This window comes from Sturnus vulgaris, chromosome 13, assembly GCF_052056855.1.
Source record: "Sturnus vulgaris isolate bStuVul1 chromosome 13, bStuVul1.hap1, whole genome shotgun sequence".
In the NCBI taxonomy this organism is placed as follows: domain Eukaryota; kingdom Metazoa; phylum Chordata; class Aves; order Passeriformes; family Sturnidae; genus Sturnus; species Sturnus vulgaris.
Genome location: NC_142255.1, coordinates 9,373,956 through 9,394,844, shown reverse-complemented (window position 1 = coordinate 9,394,844; position 20,889 = coordinate 9,373,956). Strand labels below are relative to the sequence as shown.

The 20,889-nt window shown below is 37.7% G+C and overlaps 1 long non-coding RNA gene across 3 annotated transcripts in view; it reads right to left on the bottom strand.

Moving 5' to 3' along the window:
• The window catches only part of LOC148222235 (uncharacterized), a 320,157-nt gene extending 301,897 nt beyond the window's left edge, over window positions 1–18,260 (bottom strand). For all 3 annotated transcript variants that reach the window (XR_015806503.1, XR_015806502.1, XR_015806501.1), the window contains exon 1: window positions 18,076–18,260. This is a non-coding gene — a long non-coding RNA (uncharacterized LOC148222235). The remainder of the gene's footprint in view (window positions 1–18,075) is intronic.
• Between the last annotated feature and the right edge of the window lie 2,629 nt (window positions 18,261–20,889).

The following is a 20,889-nucleotide window of genomic DNA, read 5'->3' as shown; positions in this document are numbered from 1 at the left end:
ATGCCACTGTGTCTCTTGCTTTATTGCACAGAACACTGTGAGGAACTCTCCTGTTACAGGCTGAGAAATCAGCAGGAAGGGACAGACCATGAGAGCAGCTGCCAAGTGACACTCGGGGACTGGCTCCAAGACTGGACACCTTCCTTCAGTTTCTATTTTTATATCTTACCTCTTTTCCCTCCTTCTACCTTCCATAGGTTTATAAACTCATCATATTTAAGAGGGTAGCTGGAGAAGGTGAAAAGAGAGGTAAAAACTTATTGCTCAGAAATTACCTAATCTAGCAAGAAATATCTTGTATATACAAAAAAAAAAAAAAAAAAAAAAAAGACTGAAGAACTGGACCTCATGCTTGATTAACAAGATGCATTCCCATGTGCAGCACTTTATAAAAATGTGCCATCTATCTCCCAAGCTCAATGTTTAATCCAAGCATTTTATTTGGCCTGCAGAGCCCCTATAAACCCATTCACATAACTGGTGATTTTTCAGCATCCTTAATGCCTGGGAACCTATTCTACAAATGCAGTGCTAGACCAGTGCCCACCTGTGTTTCCATGGGGTTCAATTACAAAAGTTCCTACAGGTTCTATCTGTTTTCCACCCACTTAAACACACAGTTCTGACTTATTTAAAAGATGAAAAATAGTGTTATTTCTCACCTCAATTCCTATTACTTGTATTAGATCATTTGCACTCTATTTTCTGACATTAGCTACAATGCACGGGATTATAAAAGCTACACTGGACCCTCAGAATGCATTTTGGAAATGTGAGGGAAAGTCTCCCAGGTTGTGTTCATTATCAGAAACTGCAAAGCCCTGATAAAGAAAATTGGGAAATAAATAATGTTTATATGCAGTTTCTGTTTTCACAAGAGGAAGATGTTTGTCAAGAAGCACAGCCAGAAACAGTAGCCAATTTTGATAAGATGGTGAAGGGATTTAAGCAAGGCTGAGTTTTCTTCAAATCCAAAGAAAATTATGTTTCTAGCTTAAAGTGTTCCTGCTTTTTCAACTATATCAGTTAGTTTAATGAAAGATATCGTGGCTGAAAACCTTAGTGAAGCAGATGAGAGCAAAAGGAAAGGAAGGGAAAGCTCTGGAGCCCTTCTAGAAGCAAACTGGAAGCGTGGAACATCTCAGGCAGCGAGTTCCCTGCAACCCAGCAGAGTGAAGAGACAGCCCTGGCACAGCAGTGCTGACGGGCTCTACACACACATCCCAGCGGGATGCAGAGCACTGAGAGCTGGCTACAGCACCCAGAGCTGCAAACATGTTGGTACAAAATGTCCTTAAATGGTTTATTTTTTTCTTTCTGGGGAGTTTGGGCATTTTTTTTATTTGTCTTCAAAACCATATTTTTCAAAAGATTAAGAAAGTGAGGTTTAGATTTGTGCATATCAAGTTATTTTGTCACAAACCATTTTTACAGGATCTTATGACCATCCCTCAGCCACTTCAGTATTCATATACATTTCACTTTTTCTAGGGAAAGAAGTTTTATACTGATAAAAAAAAAAAAAGCAGAAAAATATGTGATAACTCGCCCAGAACACTAAGAAACCTTTGCAACCAAGCCATTCAGTGCCTTAAATACAAACATCCCCTTGATCCTGAGCATAATTAAACGGGGAAATGAAACACCACTGCTTTATTGAGGTCACATCTTCATTTTTAATTTTTAACTTATTTGTTGCGATTTACCCATATAGTACCTTCAGTAATATATAATAAATAAACTTTTATAGAGTTAAAAATGCTTTTTTTCCCTGTCACATCCTGTTCCTTCACTACAGTGGTAAGTTGGCCTGTGATACTCAATAAAGAAAAACCTAGCAAGCACATGTGGTTGTATTGTGCAGATCTGCTGAAGTCACAGAGGGTCTTAGACAGGCACATTATTAACAATTAGCCACTTACTGTAAATTCTAGCTGACACATCTCATTAAATATAGGCCAAAATAGACTTTGGTGATCGAACCTCATTTTTAATAGCTTTTCCCAGCATTCTGCCAATTGTTGTCAGGAAGCTGAAAATTACTCCTACCACTAGGATGCCCACTTTATTCTTGCTGACTGCTGAGAAATTTCAAAAGGCTGGCCTGCCTCCTCTGTGCCTGATAAAGGTAAAACCCAACCATGTGCCTATGATGGAGATAGGCTTTTAAAAACCTCTCAGCAGGCAGCATGAAGGGAAGAGAAGTAGGGGGTAAAAGGAAAAATATTTTCTTTTGTTGTTTCTTCTACATAAGAGCCCAGAGTGACTTATAACATTGACTGCCCCCTTCTAACACAATTTTGATATGGGACTGAACAGCTGGTCTAGTGTCCAGAATCTAAATGGCAACTTATTGTTGAAATGTCTGCAATTACTTTCCACCCCCACAACCAATCAGAAAATAAATTAAAGTAAATTTTTCATAGCTATCAAACTTGGCCAAAGATACATTTTTAGATTCTTTTTTCTTTCTTTTTTCTTTCCCCCCAAGCCAGTTTCACATACAGAGCAGGGATTCTGTCTATGCTCAAATGGAAGAAAGAAATTGCAGGCAAATTCGACTTCCTTAGCAGAGTCCTCTGTGAGTATCTTAAGATCTCATTACCCAAAGACAATTATCTTAGCTCCAGTAATCTCTTCAGTCTTCATGTTTTCCATCTTTGAACAAGTATCAGAACCAAACTTGTATCCTCTGGCTTAGTAGTGCTGGAGTAGTTTCAGCAAATATTTTATAGATAACATTTCAACAGATCAAATGATGTAGCAGAGCACAATAATTCAAGAAAAAGCACTTGTTAAGCTCTTTACATAGAGAGATAAATGATGGTATCTTACTTGTCAAGATTTTGGAGTTTCTTCTTTGACCCTAATACTTTTCATGAAAACTATTCATGGCTGAGAATTTGCTTCACCATGAGCACACACAAAATACAGAGATCTCACGTCTGTTCTGGCTGGCAAGGAGCTCACTAAAGGGCCCAAATCCCATCTCCTGCTGAAAGCAGGGTTAACTGTAAGATCAAACCAGGCTTCTCAGGCTTTTTCCCAGCCAGGTTATGAAAACCCCGAGGAATCCACGGAATCTGGGACTACACAATCTTCCAGGAAGCCCGGCCCAAAGTTTGACTGCTGTCAAAGTGAGAAGTGGTCTTATTCTATCCAGTCAAAATTAATCAGTTTCAGCTTCCAGCTTAGGCAGATGTGTATAGTTTATCCAAAAACAGCCTGAGGAAGCAGGTAAGTATCCAGCTCGTTCAGAGTGACTAAGCCATTGACTGAAATATAAAGGGTTAGAGCCATGATTTTACACAACTTACTGAACTCTTACAGAGCTCCAGTGCCCACTATCTGCCATTCTTTATAGTTTGTAATTATTTCTGCATAAGTCCCCAGTCAGGCCAATAATGCACTGATCCCTGTCTTCCAAATATGCTATTCTGACTCATTTGGCAAATACATTCAGTGAGCACAGCTTTTTTAGCTCCAGAATTCTCCCTTTTGTCTGCTTAAGAACACATCTTTGGCAAAAACTTCTGGATTGATAAAAATAAATTAAAACAAAAAAAAAAAAAAAAAAAGGAAATGGATTAGAAAGTATGGGGAAATTGTTTAGCTAGGTTGCTATCACGTTTAAAAAAAATGATCTTGAAAGAGGAGTTGGTTATCTGCCAAGCAGTGCACTGAATGGAAAAATTTGGAATAAAGCTTCAGGAGCCTCCCACATTTTGCTTCATAAGTATTCAGGTGTGAATCTGAAGTCAGTCATCTGTGTTTCCCCAGCCTTGACTCAGCCAAAACCTTTTAATGATGTTTTTAATTTTAAAGATATAAATGTGACCTTCTCATGGGAAACTTTCTTTACAATCATTCTTCAATGATCTAGTGAAACCACCTATCTAAATAGAAGAGATTCTCATTGGGAAATCTGCAGCAGAAATTGGCTATTACAATGTTTCCAAGTTTCCTTTGGGATCCATTTCCAACAAGGGCAAGAACCCCTGTGAGAAATGGATCCCAGAGGAAATTTTACCCACAAGGGTTCCTTGTCTTTTAACTGATGTCTTGGTGTTTCATATCAAATACTGTGTCTCCACTCCACTACCTGCTTATTCTTGAGACAGTCAGGAGCAGTTTCTGTCACATGATGCACTACTATGGGAAAAAAGGAGAATAATCACAGGAAATATATACAATCATTAGAACAGTTTCCTATAATAAAACTTGAGATAACTGCCTTTTGGATTCTCAGCTTCAGAACCAGAAGTGGTAAAACTAGCAAAGAAATTTTAAGTCACACACAAAGCATTCTAATGCTTCTCCAATACAAAATGTTCCTTTTACTTGTCTAGCATTGCTTTTTCTACATTTACTTCAAAATAGAAAAAGATTTAAAAACTCTTCTATTTCTTTTTCCACAATGTGCAGTGCAATGAAAAGGGGATCCTTTACTTTTCCTGTCTCAGAAGGGTCCTGCACCCTGTGTGGTTTAGTTGTCACTGCCACCAGCTCCCACCTGTGCACATGTGCAGGAGGCACTGCTGGGTTGCTGAGGAACAGCAAAGGGACACAAACCAATCTGTGCTCACAGCACCTGAGAAACCTTTACACTGCCTTAAAAGGAAGGAGAGTGAAGCAAAATAATTGTGTAAACTCAGGTTGATTTCCTGTATTTAGCTGGATTCTTGAAAATAAGAATCAGGAGGTGGGCCAGGAATTGGTTTTTTTAATATTTTTTTGCAGAAAATGAAGTATTTAGAGAAAAATTGTCTAATCATACGAGAAAACAAACCCAGACATTCTGCCATATGGAAAGATTCTCAAATTCTCTAATCTTATTCACAGGGGCTATTTAGGTAATTAACTAAAGCTGTTTAAAGAAAGGTAAAGAGGGAATATCAGAAAAGGAAGCCAAGCAGCTCCCAGATACAGCAGCTACATCATGCCTCCAGCAATCACCAGAGCAGACATTATGGTAATGATGATCAGGTAGAAGCTGGGTGAGCTCAGGGGCTGAAGCAATCTGGCTATCTCACCATGATGGACATCTCTGGAATGGAGGAAAGGCTGCATGACCTTCCCTGGAACGACACACATCTCTCCTCACCTCTGCTGTAGAGGAGCTGAGGTAGCTCACCACCACAACCCCTCCAAACAATCTGGAAGTTGGATAAGGCAGGATGAACCTTGTCCACAACAGCCCATTTTTTCTATTGTTTTTGCCACTGTAAAGAACCACTTACTGCCTCAGAATGACTTCCTTCCCACTTATGAAACAAACTATTGACACTTGCAGTCAGAAGCACTTATAAAGACTGATTGCCATCTGCAGCCCCTATGAAATCTCAAAAGATAAGGAGCAACTGCTCTACTGAATTTGAAAATCAGGATCTTAAATGGCTGTATTCTTCTTGAGGGGATGATGTTTAGGACCAGTTCAAGCAGAGCAAGCCATAAAGATCTTCAGACCAAGCACTAATTAATAGAAGTCATGTACAATACTGTTTTCTTCAATAAAAAAGGTCTTGCTCAGCCTCCCAAAGCTCTGTCAGCAGAGCTCTGCATGTGGCATTGTTCTCTGAACAAGGAAATGAAATAAGGCTTCTAATTTCTTGGCTAACTTCATTTAAAGAAAGAACGAGATTGGTGCCAAAAAGCAATTAATGGATTCCCAGTCAAACAAAATACTTAACACCATGATTTGAATCCAGTTACTCATGTATTTAAAGTTATGAATGTGTACAAGTGCCTTGCTGGGTGAAGGTCTAATAACATGATTTTTTTGGACTAAACTCTAGCTAAATCCAAGAAATAAATGAACATACACTTGAGAATTCAAAGTTTATTTAACAATAAACTACAAAATCCTGGTTTCCTCTTTCTTTGCTGCCACACATATCGACTTGGAAAGTGTCCTTCTTCCATAATGGTATTTGAAATAACTGCCTCAGGCTGGGTTCACCTCTCTAAAAATGGCCCAAAATCTCACAATACTGGGAGATATGTCATCAAGAGCTCTAACAATAAGTCAATATCAAATTAGGGCTTGGGTAAAATAACTAAACTTTCTAACATGTATAATTAAACAGAACAAAACAACTGTACCTCAGGAATCTGGCCAAAATGTTTTCTTTCAAATCTTGCTAGGTAAATTATTAGATATTGTCAGAAAACTGGGATGATTTTTTTCCTACCTTTTCTACAGCCCTTTAAGTATTGATCAACAAAACTCATTTAGCTATACTGACTGAGACTTTCTGGAACTTTCCTTAATATTTTTATTTCTTTTTAATTACTTTTAATATTATCCTAAAAGTAAATTATGTTAAGTTATATACTTGAAAATGGATTTACACCCATCCCAGTTTCACTCCATTGATCCTCATTAGCAATGTACATATGCATTACATCTTTTCAAAAGAATTTTTTTAATGTATGTGATTTTACTTTTTCTTCAAATAAGAGAAATTAAGAACCTTGTCTTCAAATACTTTTAAGGCAACTCCACTCATATACACAAGAAGGACTTTTGCACCTAAAATCTCCTATGAATTATCAAAGAACTATAATCAGTGATAATTATCACTGCATCCATGATGCCAAGATCAATAAACTAACACATAGTCATAAGCCCTTTGAAAATTTCAAGTTATTCTGGCACCTGGTGTCCTGTAAGCTCAGGTTCTTTACACTTCTGACAATGTCACCCTTTTTTTGTGCTTAGGCTAATGTTTAATGTCATGTCTTCAAAAAGACCACATTTTAGGGAGGAATTAATCCCTTTAGACCAAGTGACTGGTGTTAGGGATCACCCCACCATTTACCCATAAGGAGAAATTGTGAGCATCTGCCAAGACTACACAGAAATTATTATGTATTTTAAATGCAAAACTGAGAATTGTGTATCTACAGCTTAAGAACTCCTAGAAAGGAATCTGTCTTGCAGTGAGAGATGTCATTCCCAATGACAATGAAACTTGCTAGCAAAGCCTCAGAAAAAAATGTCTTTTATTATAAAGTTTAATAGATATTTCCAAGATTGCCAAAATCCAAGTTCCAGGAATATTCTGGATATATATTGTGAGATTCAGACCTGGCAAAAACTTAATAGATTGGATCTACAACTCCCAGTAAAGCCAGAGTTATTGGGAGCCCACACATCCGTGATTCATAGGGATGACTTATGCAATTTTCCTTCTACCCTATCTCCTCTTTTTAAGTTTTCCATTGTATTTCTTACTCTACTTATTCATAGCCTAGATTGAGAAAACATAGACTGTAACCCAGTTATAATACATAAACCTCATTTAATTCAGATATGTTTTGCCTGACAATATTAATGACATAATAATCAACAACATTACCTTCAACTTTCTTAAATACTCTAGCCTAAGCCCAGATTTTTGACAAACTTTTGGGTAAATTTGCCATATTTTCCATCAGCCTGGCCAACAGACTAAGAGCAGTCAGTACCAGCTGTTGCTGCCATCCTCTCACAGGTGAGATTTCCCAGCAGCATCTCAATCTCTGGGTATCACAGAGCACAGTACCTAACAGTGTCACAGGGTTTTCAAAGTGTCACCATTTGCCTTTTCAAAGCTAAATAGCCCATGGAAGGTTGAGAAACTGTACCACATCTTGATATTTATATGAAGACACTGGCTAAACAACTGTTAAAACAGTATGTGCAAATGGAGGAGATAGAAAATGTAATGCAGGCAAGGTATAATTATTTAGTAGCAACTGGTAATAGTTCATGAAATAAGACATCAGCTTTCATTAAAAAGTTTGAAACAAAAGGATCAGTTACCCATGTTCACAGGGCACATAACTAAAATTCATCTCTTACTTCTGGATGGTAATTTCAGTTTTCTTAGGTTTTTGTTTATGAACTTCTTGTTGGTACAGGCATCATATAGGACTTTTTACTGCTGCTAGATGAAAGCAGGTTCAAAGAGAGATTTGACTTTGCATCTATCTTTCAAGATCTGCTATGTATAATGCACGCTAAAAGCTTCACCTAATTTGGCCTCATTATATCTTCCTTAATTGAATAAAATAAAAATAATAAAAAGACTGTGTTCTAGTGTGAAATTTATTAATTGGTTTTCAAGAAGAGAGGCTTGAAGCAATATAGACATCTCAATTAGGGATGCATTTCAACATAAATACAAAATTTATGCCTCCCATGACTGCCAAAATGACTTAGAGCTAAACATAGAGACCTGATGCACCAAGTCTCTAGATATATTTTGTACCTGGGTAGGAAAGCAATGTATTTCTATAGTAGATTGATTTACTGCTGCTGAAGACTAAAGTAGGGCTACATCTTGAGTGTGTGAAAGGCTGTCACAGAGGGAAAGCTTAATTTATCAATTTACCAGTTTCTCAGGGGAAGCCATTAATGACAACAGTATGAGGCTGCCTTTTAGCAGGATTCATTGGACTTATTTTCCTAACTTAAAAAAAAATTATAACTTTTTTCCCCGTAAAACACCAGACCTGTCAGACACACAAAAGGACAACAGGAAATGGTGCTCTAAGTACCAAGAGCACCATCTATTAACCTCACAACTTTCTGCTTATATTCAGAACTCTGAGGGCCATAAAAACAGTATCTTTAAAAAGCAACAAAACAAAAAATCCAAACATTCCAAAACCTACCAGAACCAGCCTACCAAATGTTCCACACTCATTTTGCACATAACCAGCATGGTTTGCTTACCCCTGTAGATGCCCAAGCCAAGGCACTCCACAACAACAGATCACAAATTAGTCAGTAACTACTTCCTGTAAGTAGCACAGAGCATCCTAGTAGCAACTATTCAAATCCATTCAAACTTTTTAAAATAAAACAGTTTTTCGTGCTAACCATGGATGCCTTTTAATGAAATTACAAAAATTTGTGCAGCTTGGTCGGAAGAAAAATCTCACCTGTATATACAGTTTCAGGCCAAAAAAAAAACATATAAAAGTGCACCTGAGTCTGTGTCTCCCTGGCTCCAATTGAGTTTAAACCTATCTGCAGTTCTAACACCTAGGAAATACACTAAACTTATGCAGACCATGTGTGACCTCTACCACTCAGCACCATTGGTTCCGCTTCTTGAAAAACAAGGTCTAGAAAATATTTAATAAGGAATAGTGTCTGGAAGAATAATTTTAATAATGATTTACACACAGTTTTTAACCTCTTAATCAGAATTAGTAGCTTGTTAGATTAGTGTAATTTTCATTAAACCCCTGGTTAGCTGCACTAGGTTTCAGCAGAGCTTCTCCTAGAGAGAAGAGTGGAGAGCTGAGTCTCCTTTCAGCTTGGTACATCTATGGCAGGGTCAAGTGTTTTGACCTCACCTCTGGAAGAAGGGTCACTGAGCACAGGGAAGCTGTGCTACTCTGCTGGTTTTCCATAGCTGAGCTGGCACTGCAGCAGATCTCCCATTCAATGACCCTTTCCTTTGATCTCACAACAGGATCAGGGAAATTAAAAACTGACAATGGCCCAGTGGAAGAAGAAAAACCTAAGGTTTTCTTCGCTTGCAGAGACAAAAGAGCTGACAAGGACAGGAGACAAGAGTGCACTTCCTGGCATTTCTGCCCCTGCACAGGTGACAGGTTGAAATTAAAGGAGCATGCCTGTATTCAAATTCTTTACCTATCAAAGGATTCACTGTGTTGTTAAATGTTATTAAAAGGAGAAGAAAAAGGGTATTGTCACCTGTGACAATGATCCTGTGTGACCAAGAAACTGTCCTGTGGTTTTGGTCAGAGTTTCTGTGTTAAACTCATGGACAGAGATGACCTAAGTATGTTAGTCCCAAACGATGCCTGTCTGCTTCTGTTGTCCCAGATAAGGGTCCTTCCACCCTATTCAATGAGCTGATCCACCCACAGGGCTGAGATATTCGATTTCATTTCACATTTGCACAGAGATAGGTGTTAAGTGGAGGATCCACAAAGCTAACACATCTCTATTATGCCAGGTGTTCATTTTTAGAAACCTAGAAAAATACAAATTTGGTATTTACCATGTGCATAACAACCTAAAGCTCTGGCCATTGTCTTTGCAACCTCACCTCTTTAAAGATATAACGCCCATTTATTTTGCCACTCACACTCAATGAGGAAGAGGTTTATGTGAGTAAGGACAACCTGTGGGTAGGTATTTTCACAGAATCACAGAACAAGCTGAGTTTGAAGAGATCTTCTCTTAATGAGCACAAAGTTCAAGCAAAGTTGTCCTTTGGCTTTGTAGTTTGATTTATCATGTCCTGTTCTTACTTCTAGGGTCATGGTTTCTTCTTTCCTGCAGGTTTGGTTATTCCTCATTTTTCATAAGTTCTTTTATTTGTCCTGCACTATACTTCAGTCAGTTTTTAACATTTTCATGGGTACTTTATTTCAACTTTATTTCAGGAGGCAAAAGCCCCACTGAACAACTAAATAGTTTAAGATATGTTGAAGATTTACCAACGGAACATCCCTGCAGGAGCTCTAACTCCTTCTGAATGCAAGGTGAACATACTGAGCCTAAGGAAAAATTCAGATATTTGCATTCACGTGCCTTCTCTTTCTTAACAGCCATGTAATCCCCTTCTTCCTTTTGCTCATGATGGAAGAGGGGGGAAAAAAAGGAGCTTTTTTGCAAGCTAGCTAGCAAATGCAAATTTAGAGCTTCTTTGCGCAGTACAGAATGAGTCTGAATTCCATCTGTATCACACTGCTACATGCCAATTATTTTAATTAGGGTGAGATCCAAGATTCACAAGAGAAAGTTCATAGTGTAATTAAGAAATAGTTTTTCTCCTCAGTGCTCCATTTTCATCTTCTTCTTTGCTCATTTTCCTGCTTCCCTCCCACCCTTTCTCCATTCAGGGACTTTTTCATTCTGATTCTTTAGTCATTTTGGCATTAGCATTGTTGTACTTACCTCTTCAGACAGGCATGAAAGCCAAAAAGCTGGTTGCCTTTAATGCTTCCAAGACAAGGTGTAAAAAATGAAAAGCAAAGAAATTAAAGTGAAAGGTTTTATGCTGTTTTCAAGTGATATTTGGTGTGGTGTGGCACAATGCTTTGAAGTGTATCTTATTAAAAACAATGTCACATCCTGCCAAGGAATGGCAGTGCTAAGCACTCAGGGAGATGGGTAATCTCACAGAAACACAAAAAATGGATTTGCCAAGGAAAGAAAGAACTGATTACGTTGTGTAGATGTTCTGCAGGACCTATAATCACTATGAGAATACTGAAAGAATCAATGAAATGAGGGTTGTCTTAGCACCAGCAAAAGACATACATCTGTCAAGGTTTGCTACAACAACAGTTTTCCTCTGAAGAATTACCCAACCTCGATCCTCTTTGCAGCTGGCATGGATTAATACCAACATTGAGAGCCTTTTAACAAATCCTAAGTCAGGATAGCCAAGGCTATTTGTTCCCCTCTCTTGACGCTTCTAACCAGAACACATTAAGTCATTAAGAACTTGATGTTCATGTGTCTTGTGGCAATAGGAATGTCATCATTGATTATAGAGATTAACATCTGGGTTTAGAATTATACAAAATAGTTTCTCAATAGACACTTTCTTTGCTTCTGTGCTAAAGCAGAATACAATTTATTTTTTTTCTGGAGAAAGTAGCATAATGGAATTTTACAGAGTTGGTATCAAATAGGAAATAAGTTTATTCTTTAAACAGAAGGGGATGGATTCCTAGTCAGGACAAATTATTTAAAAACATATTTATGCAAATGAGTGGCCCCTGCCTCATTAAAAGAATGATTCAAGCCTCTCTCTTGTGGCAGGTGGCAATATCTCACTGACATAGCAGCGTGAGCTCAGTGCACCTGAAGCATTGCATTTACAGTGGGAAAAACCCTCAGTGGGACACTCACCTCTGAATGGCTCTTTTGTTTTGTTTAATTAAAACCTGTTTCCAGTTGATCTCCGGTAAACTGTATAAAATAAGGATCTTCCATACTTGGATTTACATCAACTCACTTTTGGAAGTTTACAGTCATACCTTGGTTTGCTGGAGCATCTTTCCCACACAGGCTAAGCCCAGCCACTACAGACAATGCAAAATTATAATTGCTGCTTTATAGCCCATAGATATTCCTCTGTGAACATCTTTCATGTTGACCAAGTTGTACAGGCATACAACGAATTTGCAGTTTTTCAACTCCTTTTCCATTGACTTAAGTGAATGTGTTATGGGCCTAGAGCATACAGAACTACATTTGGATTGACAACATAAATAATCCTGAAACACATACACAGTTTTAAATTTCAGGAATGCTCATGTGCACATGCATTATGATGAGAGTCAACCTGTGATCAAATTGATCTTTGCCTGAATAAAAAGGTAATACAACAAGTAGAGTATATGTACTTCTGATTGAGTAGGCCAACACACACATGAGAGAGTAAAGGCCAGTAAAGGCCACACTGAGGATCAGCTATAACATTATTTACATTTCCAGAAAGATGTATGTCCAAAGTTTTTTCCACTGTACTGTAGCACAGGAATTACATCATTATGTCATTAGATGAAATAAATAAATATGCAAGATTTTATTTGAATTTTTTTCAGTTCTGTAAGTTTTCTTTAGTGTAAGTTATTCTCCCAATAAGTACATTTTACTCCAGAAATATAAATATTAAAAAAAAAATTATACACTGTGGAACAGAAGTACTGACTTGATACTCAGTTTCAGAGTCCCACGTGCCCTATCATTAGTGGCAGACTGATTGTTTTCTACATTTCAGCAAAACACACTGGACTAATTATAATTTCACCAACACCAGAGTTGAAGAACACAGATTAATGATCAACAATTAAAATATCAACAACATCACAAACAATAATGCTTCATACTGTTAATTTCTGTTGCCTCGAGTCATGCTATTTCTCTTTGGGCATGAAATACATAATGCAGTCATTACTTTCAACATGAATAAAATGCTATCACATTACATGCTGGGATTCATATACTGTAGCTAATTTACAGCACCTAGACAGGAATGTGCACTTGGTGGATTGTGCATATGTAATAAGCAGCTAAATCCTTGTTAAGATCTGAAATACCAGAAGTCAGTCAGATTGCTCTAGCCAAACATATGCAGCACCAAACCCAGATTTTAAACAACCATAAGCTCAATGTAAACAAAATACATCAGACTGGAGTCTACCTTCAGAAGTTTTTCTGGCAGACCAATGCTGTCAGATTCAACTGACAGAGGTACAGCTTAAGACTTTTGTGCTACGTTTTCTTAGAAACCTAACATCACTGTAATCCTTTCTGTCTGGTGCAGCATTCAATTTAATCAAGTCTCTAGCACAAAGCTCATCTGATGTCATTTCTCATTTGTGCACGGGAAATCAATGGCTGCAGCTGCAAGTCACTGCAGTAGGTAACCGTGGTTTGCCCTTGCCCTTTGAGCATTTGCCTGCAGAGTTTGGAGGCCATCACCCTGCAGTCAGCATGGCTTGTGCTAGCACAACTAGGGCAGGACTTAAAACAGTCCTTTTGTCAGCATATCTGCTAGGGCATCCCATTAGCTATGGTACAAGTGATCGTGTGAACTCACTTGCTGTAACACTCTTTCTGTTATGCTCAATATTCTCTGTTATCTTTTACACCTACTGAAATTTATGTTGGGAGATGCATTCAGTAAACTGAAAAATAAACAAATGTACTATCTCTGTGTTGAATGTCAGTACCTTTATGTGATCTGAAACACTAAAAAGCAAGCTGGGGACAGCTTTGTTATAAAAGAATGGTGAGCAGAATCAGACACACAGAGGGAATGAAAGCAAACACATGAATCTCACTAGTCATTTTCAGAATAGAAATATTCCATTCACTCAGATGCAGCCCTATTATGGAAATTTAAATGGATAATAAATCCACCAAAGACATGCATTAATTAATATTTGCTACATTTAAAATTTTCCCTATATGATTCAACAGGGTAAAGCTAGATAGCAGCAGCTGATATGTTCTTTACTAATTATTTATCAAGGAATAGCTAAGCCATCTCTTACCAAGGGTAGAGACTCCTGATGACTATGGAAGTGCTAGACTAATATGGAGTGAAACAGCCCAACAAGAGGAAATATCAACACTAGTTATGTCCAAAACCGAAACAGGTACAGAACTGTGAATGGGCATACAGACAAAGAATTCACCCATCAGCTCACAGGGATGATCTGCCTGGTATAGCAAATATCAGATCACTAGGGATGTCATGGAAGTGGAAGGAAAAGTCAGGTGTTTCATTTATCTGCAAAAACTTTCAGATTCATTTCTAACTTTAGATGTTTCTTGTTCCTTTCTAAGCAGCTGGAATTAAAGCTGTTCATGAGCTGCCACTCATGAACAAAGATTCTGCCACCCTGACTTTCTGCATCAATATCTCACAACTGTCATTAAAACCAGCTGGTATATTTTTGAACAAAAATGTTACATTGTAGAAAGCTTGGCAGAATTTTTCCCTAATACATTAGCAGCCCTGGAGGCATTGTCACAGAGCTGCCAGAAAAAGGTTTGGTTTCACTTCCCAGATCCAGTTCCTGGGAGCAGCAGGGATTACAGCAAGAAAGGTCTTTAGTGACTGAAAGAGACTTTCCTTATGCCACTTGATGGGGTGCCCTCTGGCCAAATGAACGTACTCTGTGGGTTCTGAATTCAGCCAGGTTGAAATCCATGGTATTTCTTGCTATGATACAGAGAAGTAAAGATGCTTCCACCTGACACCTAACACATGGCATATGGGCAACTATTACAAGTGATAAACAGAATGTCTGTTACCATTTCTCAAACATAAGCATGGATGGCTGAAGGCCCAATCTAAGAAAATTCCTCTTTTAGAGCCAAACAACAGGTGGAACAGAATTATAATCATTTTTCTATGATACTTTATGGGCATTCTGGAGCTTAGTGTTGTCATGACAGATTCAGACAACTTTGCTTCAAATGCTTACGTGGGAAGAATCAGCCTTATATTAACCTTATACACACAATCAAAGAAATTTTACATGACAGTAGATGTTCTTGAACATATTTTCTTAATTTCGCTTTTTTCTTTTAACAGAAAATTTTATAGGCCTTAAACTCCATAGAAGGATCCTGGTAGAGGTGTTAAAGTCACAGACATTATGGTGCTGATGATTCATCAGCTCATTGTGCTGGCCTGCCCTGGCACAACCAACAAATCCTCCCTGGACACAACTGCAAGAGACATCCAGATCCTGCAGAAAAGCCCAGACCATTCTGCAGTGTAACACTTTCCAAAAACACTTCACCTGGAAACCCTACAAATCATATCTGGTGATACTGGTCAGAAGAGCAGAGGAAAGCTCCATCCATCATGGCAGCACTGGTTTTTTTGTTCTAAATATTATCTTCTGCTATATGTAATTGGAAAAAATATCATTGTAAGAGGAAACTATTTCAGAGGCACTCTCTCAGGAGTCCTGTGTTTGAAAGGTTTAGAAGCACCTGTACAGCTTGACCTGATATCAATGGCATCAGGAAATGCTCAGTTCCAGACCTGGATATAATGGAGTCAAACAAGCCATTGACAACAGCCCCCCAACACACACCTCCTCCACCTCCTTTGACTTTTTTTTTTTTTTTTTTGGCCTTATGACAAATCTAGACTCCAGTTCAAAAAACCCACAAAATGAAATCACTTCCCATTGCATTATTCATTTTGGATGTAAACTTACTGTGGCAGATATCACCAAAGGATTTCAGAAATAGAGGTGTTCTTACATGCCTTTCAGCAGCAAATAATTAGATATTTGCTCTCAGAATAAGAAAGTGAATCTTTTGAGAAATGTGTAAGCAAAAAGGAGATTTTATACAGCAGTTTCACAGTAAATCAAACACATCTTATCCAAATGTGACCTATTCAAACTTCAAGTGATGTAGTGAGGAAAGATCATCCTTTAGCTGAGTACATGTTAAGTTCAGCAAAACTGTCAAAGCCCTTTAAGGCAAACAGCCCATTACAGACCATGAACGTTGTAAACTATTACCACTGCCAAGGTAATGTGGGATAATTTCTCCAGAACTGAAAAGCTGACATATTGTCATTTGACTTTTCCTCAGAACTCTACAGATAGATCATCTCTGCAGATAACATGCTTAGCAGCAGGAAGGTTTTCTCCCTTCTCAGAACAGCTAACAGAAAAGAGGGGAAAGGCAAGTCTGTACAGGCTACAGTAGCTACAGCAGCCAGAAAAAAATACAGCAACAAAATCTCTTAGGAATTCCATAATTATATACTGTTCTATGGCACAGAGCTTGGAAAAATCATCTGGAAGGTGGGCAGAAATCAGGATGCTGATTCTCTGTCAGAGGTAGAGAAATATTACAGCACTGACTCCCAGCAGTGGAATCCTCAATCCACAAGTTTACATGATTAAGCTGCGACCATTTAACTCAGCAGGCGTTTGATCGATATCTCTGTCACACAAGAAAGGACACAAATTGCTTTGGGAAATGCTAATGGACATCCTAAGGTATAACTGCCTTCCAAAAGCATCTTCCTATGTTTGTACACTAGCAGGATCTAAAGCAGGAACAGTGCTGCAGATGCATGGGAGAGCATACAAAGGAGAGATGTTCTACATTGGTATCTCTATCTTTTAATTATAATAGCTAATCATGAGGCAAAAAAGGTTTTCCAAACATTTATGACTGTTAAAAAGCCAATACAAAAGCCTGAGGATCTTTAATAAAAAAGGGTAGCAGATTATCCAGTGTGCCTATCAGAACAGGTCTTTTGGTACTCATAACAGTGCAGAGTGTCAATGACACCTTTAGGATAATTAGTGGTTTATCCTGAGGTCCTAAATACATAATCACTTTACAACAGATGCAAATAGATTATAAAGACCAAACAGATATCCCATAGGGAACAAATAAAAAACAAACATCTAATGGAAAATAAATATTCCTTTAGACCTTCAAATCCCAGTTGTGATATAAAATACTGCAAGAAATCGGCTAATCTGGCACTTTCTGCTCTCAGTGACTTTCTCACATATTATCACACCTTACTGAGCTCTCACTGATTTGATAACACAGCACCCTGATGAAAAATGGTTAAAGAGACCACAGAGAGTTCACCGTGTTCAAGAGGCTGTAAACATGTTTTGTCCCTCTGGAGTTTTAAAATAAAAAGAAGTTTAAAAGAACATACACCACAAAGTCGGTTTTAAATCACCTACTGAGTACAAGGTCATGGGCCACTGCTTTTCAAACTGAAATGCAGAGATCTGTATTATGAGCATGGAAACAGCTCTAGAAAAGCAGGAAAAATTTTTTTGTAACTTTTATTATAAGCATTATACCTGCCCTTCATATGCCAATCAACAAAAACTGAAATCATCTATAGCTGCTGGAACCTGAGCTCATACTATAAACATTCATAGGTCTAGCTATAAAATTAAGCTCATTCAGACTTTAACCAATTTGGAAAAAAGATCCACTCACTGGACAGTGATTTGACTGAAAAAGTGTGGCCCAGCAAAAACAAAAAGAAGGAAATATCAAAACAATAGTGAACTGATTTCTAACATTTCTAAACAGAAATTTTATTTTTAAATGTATTATTTGTTCCAAAGAAAACATCTTATATTTGTATTTCTTTGCAGATTTGACCTTCACAAAAAAGTTGAGTTTCTTTTTAAATTTAAAAATCCCCTCAAAAACCCTGGAGAATGTCTCTCTCAGCCATGTGTTTCACATCTGTTTTTCAGTATTGCCAAATAACAAAGATTTTCACAATTCACACTGTTAATTTTCTTCCTCATGATTTTATTTAAATGCTACATTGCTCCTAGAGTACTGATAGCCACAAAAATGCCAAAGGTTTCTGCATCAAGGTGAAATTCCATTAGGCCTCACTTTGAACTTACTAGGATATCCTCTGGCTGAATTTTACACAGATCAAGTTGGCTTTGAGATTCAGATTCAACATTTATGAAAATGACTTTGTTTAAAAATACACTATTCAAAGATTTTTCTGCCCAAAGGAGCCCCTTTAACCTTCAAGCTGTACTTACTGTAGGGATTCATGTGAGCATTGAGTAGTCTCAGCTCTCTCTTCTCACAGCAGCATCGCTTATGTTCACTGATAGCTGGTCTCCATATCTTGGAATTTTTCCCCAGCTGAACTCTGCCTCTGGAGGGTACTGATTCATCCATTTCCTCATAACCCATATGTTCTCTTTGGAATCCAAGATGGAAAATACTGCAAAAAGAAAAAGGTAAAAGACAGGGTTTTAAATTTTAAATACATTTGAACTACTAAAATTTACTTCTTACTTTCTATTTTCCTTAAACAAGTATTCATTTCATTGAGTTTCATCAGCATGAAAGAACACAGAAAGTGAATTCTTAATTTCCTTCTTTCAGGTATTCATACCACCCACTAGACAGCTCAGATATCAATGGATAATAAGGAGAAACACAAGTTTATTAGTAAGAACTGAATAAAAACCATGTATCCTCATGCTTAAAGCATTACAAAAATAAATCTAGAACTGATATCCCTTTTCTCTATAAATAGCATTTGATGGAGATTAAAGAGAAACTTCTTTCCCATATTAGTTCCATAATTGCTTGATTACTACATTCTGAAGTAATTTTATAGAGAGACAACAGACACACTTTGCTAAAGAGAAAACTAACTTGCATCACTTATTCCATGGTAATTGTGCATGTTTTCAGCTCATAAACAGGTGAGGGTGCTTCTCCCTCACTAAAAAAACCACAATTTATCTTATTGAGTATATCAGGGTATGAACATGTACAGGAATGTTTCCCACGTCACAAACAAATTGACATTTTTCTCAGAGGGCCTTGCCCACAAGCTCACACCCCACAATAAAAGACCTTCCTCTCCTGCCCAAACAGCAGCTCAAACTTCTGTGGCAATTTGTAAACTCCTTGTAAAAACCCACTTCAGAGCAGTAAGGTAGTGCCTCTACTCAGCTCAAAGCACACAAACACTTACAGAAAAAAATCTTTATCAGAGGAAGCTGCAGGTCTTAGAAGGCACTACATTAAAAAAAAAAGTTGCAGTTCATCAGGCAATTTATTCACTGTCATTTATCAGCAGTAACCATTAACAGATGTCTGCAAACTTGCAAATGGCTCCATTTCAGCAGCTTTTCAGGCCACTGTTCAGAATATCATGGCATTTAAGCAAAATGTTACGAGGTGACATCTCAGGATGTAATTTGATATTTCATATGGGTGGATAAACTCCCTTCCCCCTGCCCATCAGCTGACAGTTCCAATCCAAAGAATCAGTCTGGAAGTTCAGAGTCATGAGTCCAGAAAACCTCAGTATGCAGAAGCAGTTCCCAATGGAGGCAGAAGGGATGTTACAAACTTTACATGCTCCTTTTTCCACTGCCAGCTATGGGAAGACATCAATTTACACGGCATTTTATCTTTCAGGCATGTACTCATTTCTAATGCAAATGATATAGGAAAAAAATATTGATTGACCATAAACCTCTCCAAAAATAGTTTTTTGTGAATAATGAACTTTTTCCCAGATATTTCCATTTAGTTAATTTGAAATAGTGAATGCTGCAAAAAATGTTTTTAGTACAAGCAATTGCAAATAAATTATAGAAATATTTTGTCTTTTCTTAAGGGGTAATTCACATAGCCATCCCAGACAAGCGTTACTACTCAGAAAAAAAAATATACCCACAGATAAGCAAGACAGCACTGGGTGACAGACACTCCTGAATCATACCACACCTTCCCAGGAGATCTGGAAATTGTCATCACAGCCACTTGCTATGAAAACTCAAACAATTTAATAATGAAAGCTGAAGCATTTTCACTGTTCCTGTCATGATATTGAATTACATGATGGACTGCCCCAAAATTATAAACTTTAAATTATGAAAAAGTTTATGATGCATAAACCCTCCATCCTCTGTTAACTCTTTTACCAGTTCCAACTTCTTTCACATACAGTAAATGTGGAATACCAAATACCTTCATCCTTTTAGAAAACCACACTATAAAGTTAAAAAAATTATAATAGACAAAGCTACATTTTCAGTCTCTGTCTTCCATTTATAATGGTGTTAGGGTACATTTTGATAATAGGAAAACCCAGTATGCAGACAGGACAAAGAAGATCCTCTCATGAGGTAACAACTTACAAAGCAGAGGAACAAGCATTTAGTGATAATTCTGGAGGACAAAACACTTCATTTAGGTACATAAGGAGTACAGAATAGACAAAGTTTGTGCACTGCCTTCAACATATAAACCAATGAAAAAGCTCAATGGTATGGGCCCTGTGGGGAGGTCAGAGCCTCCACATCCTCTCATTGCTCCGTGTCTCAGTTAAACACTGGGGCTATCAGTGCCAGGTGATCTGGTGCTCATTAGGTGGCTCTACACAAACTGCAGACCAGAATTATTACCAAACTCAATCACTGTCAGCCCTGCCTAAACACAAGGCTGTGTTTGGGAACAGATGCCCATGTACCCCATTGCCAAATCTTCAATCTGTACTTTCTACATAAAGGATTTTTCAATCCTTCTTGTGCCTCTAAATTCTCTGGCTTTCTTGCTATTCCAAGTCCAGGCAAAGACAAATAAGGTTATATAGAAAAAAAAAAATCAAAACTTTATAACTGAGAATTAGAAACTTATTGTATTTAGTATCTTTCCACAAAAGTGTTTCAGATATTTCACACAGGTAGTAGAGCACTGACTGTTTTGCACATTCCACACCAGCTTGCTGTACTCAGTTGTGTTCCTTACAGCAGAAACAAATATGCTAATTTAAACATGTATACATACATATTTTCAATACAACTGTATCTAGGAGTGATTTCAAG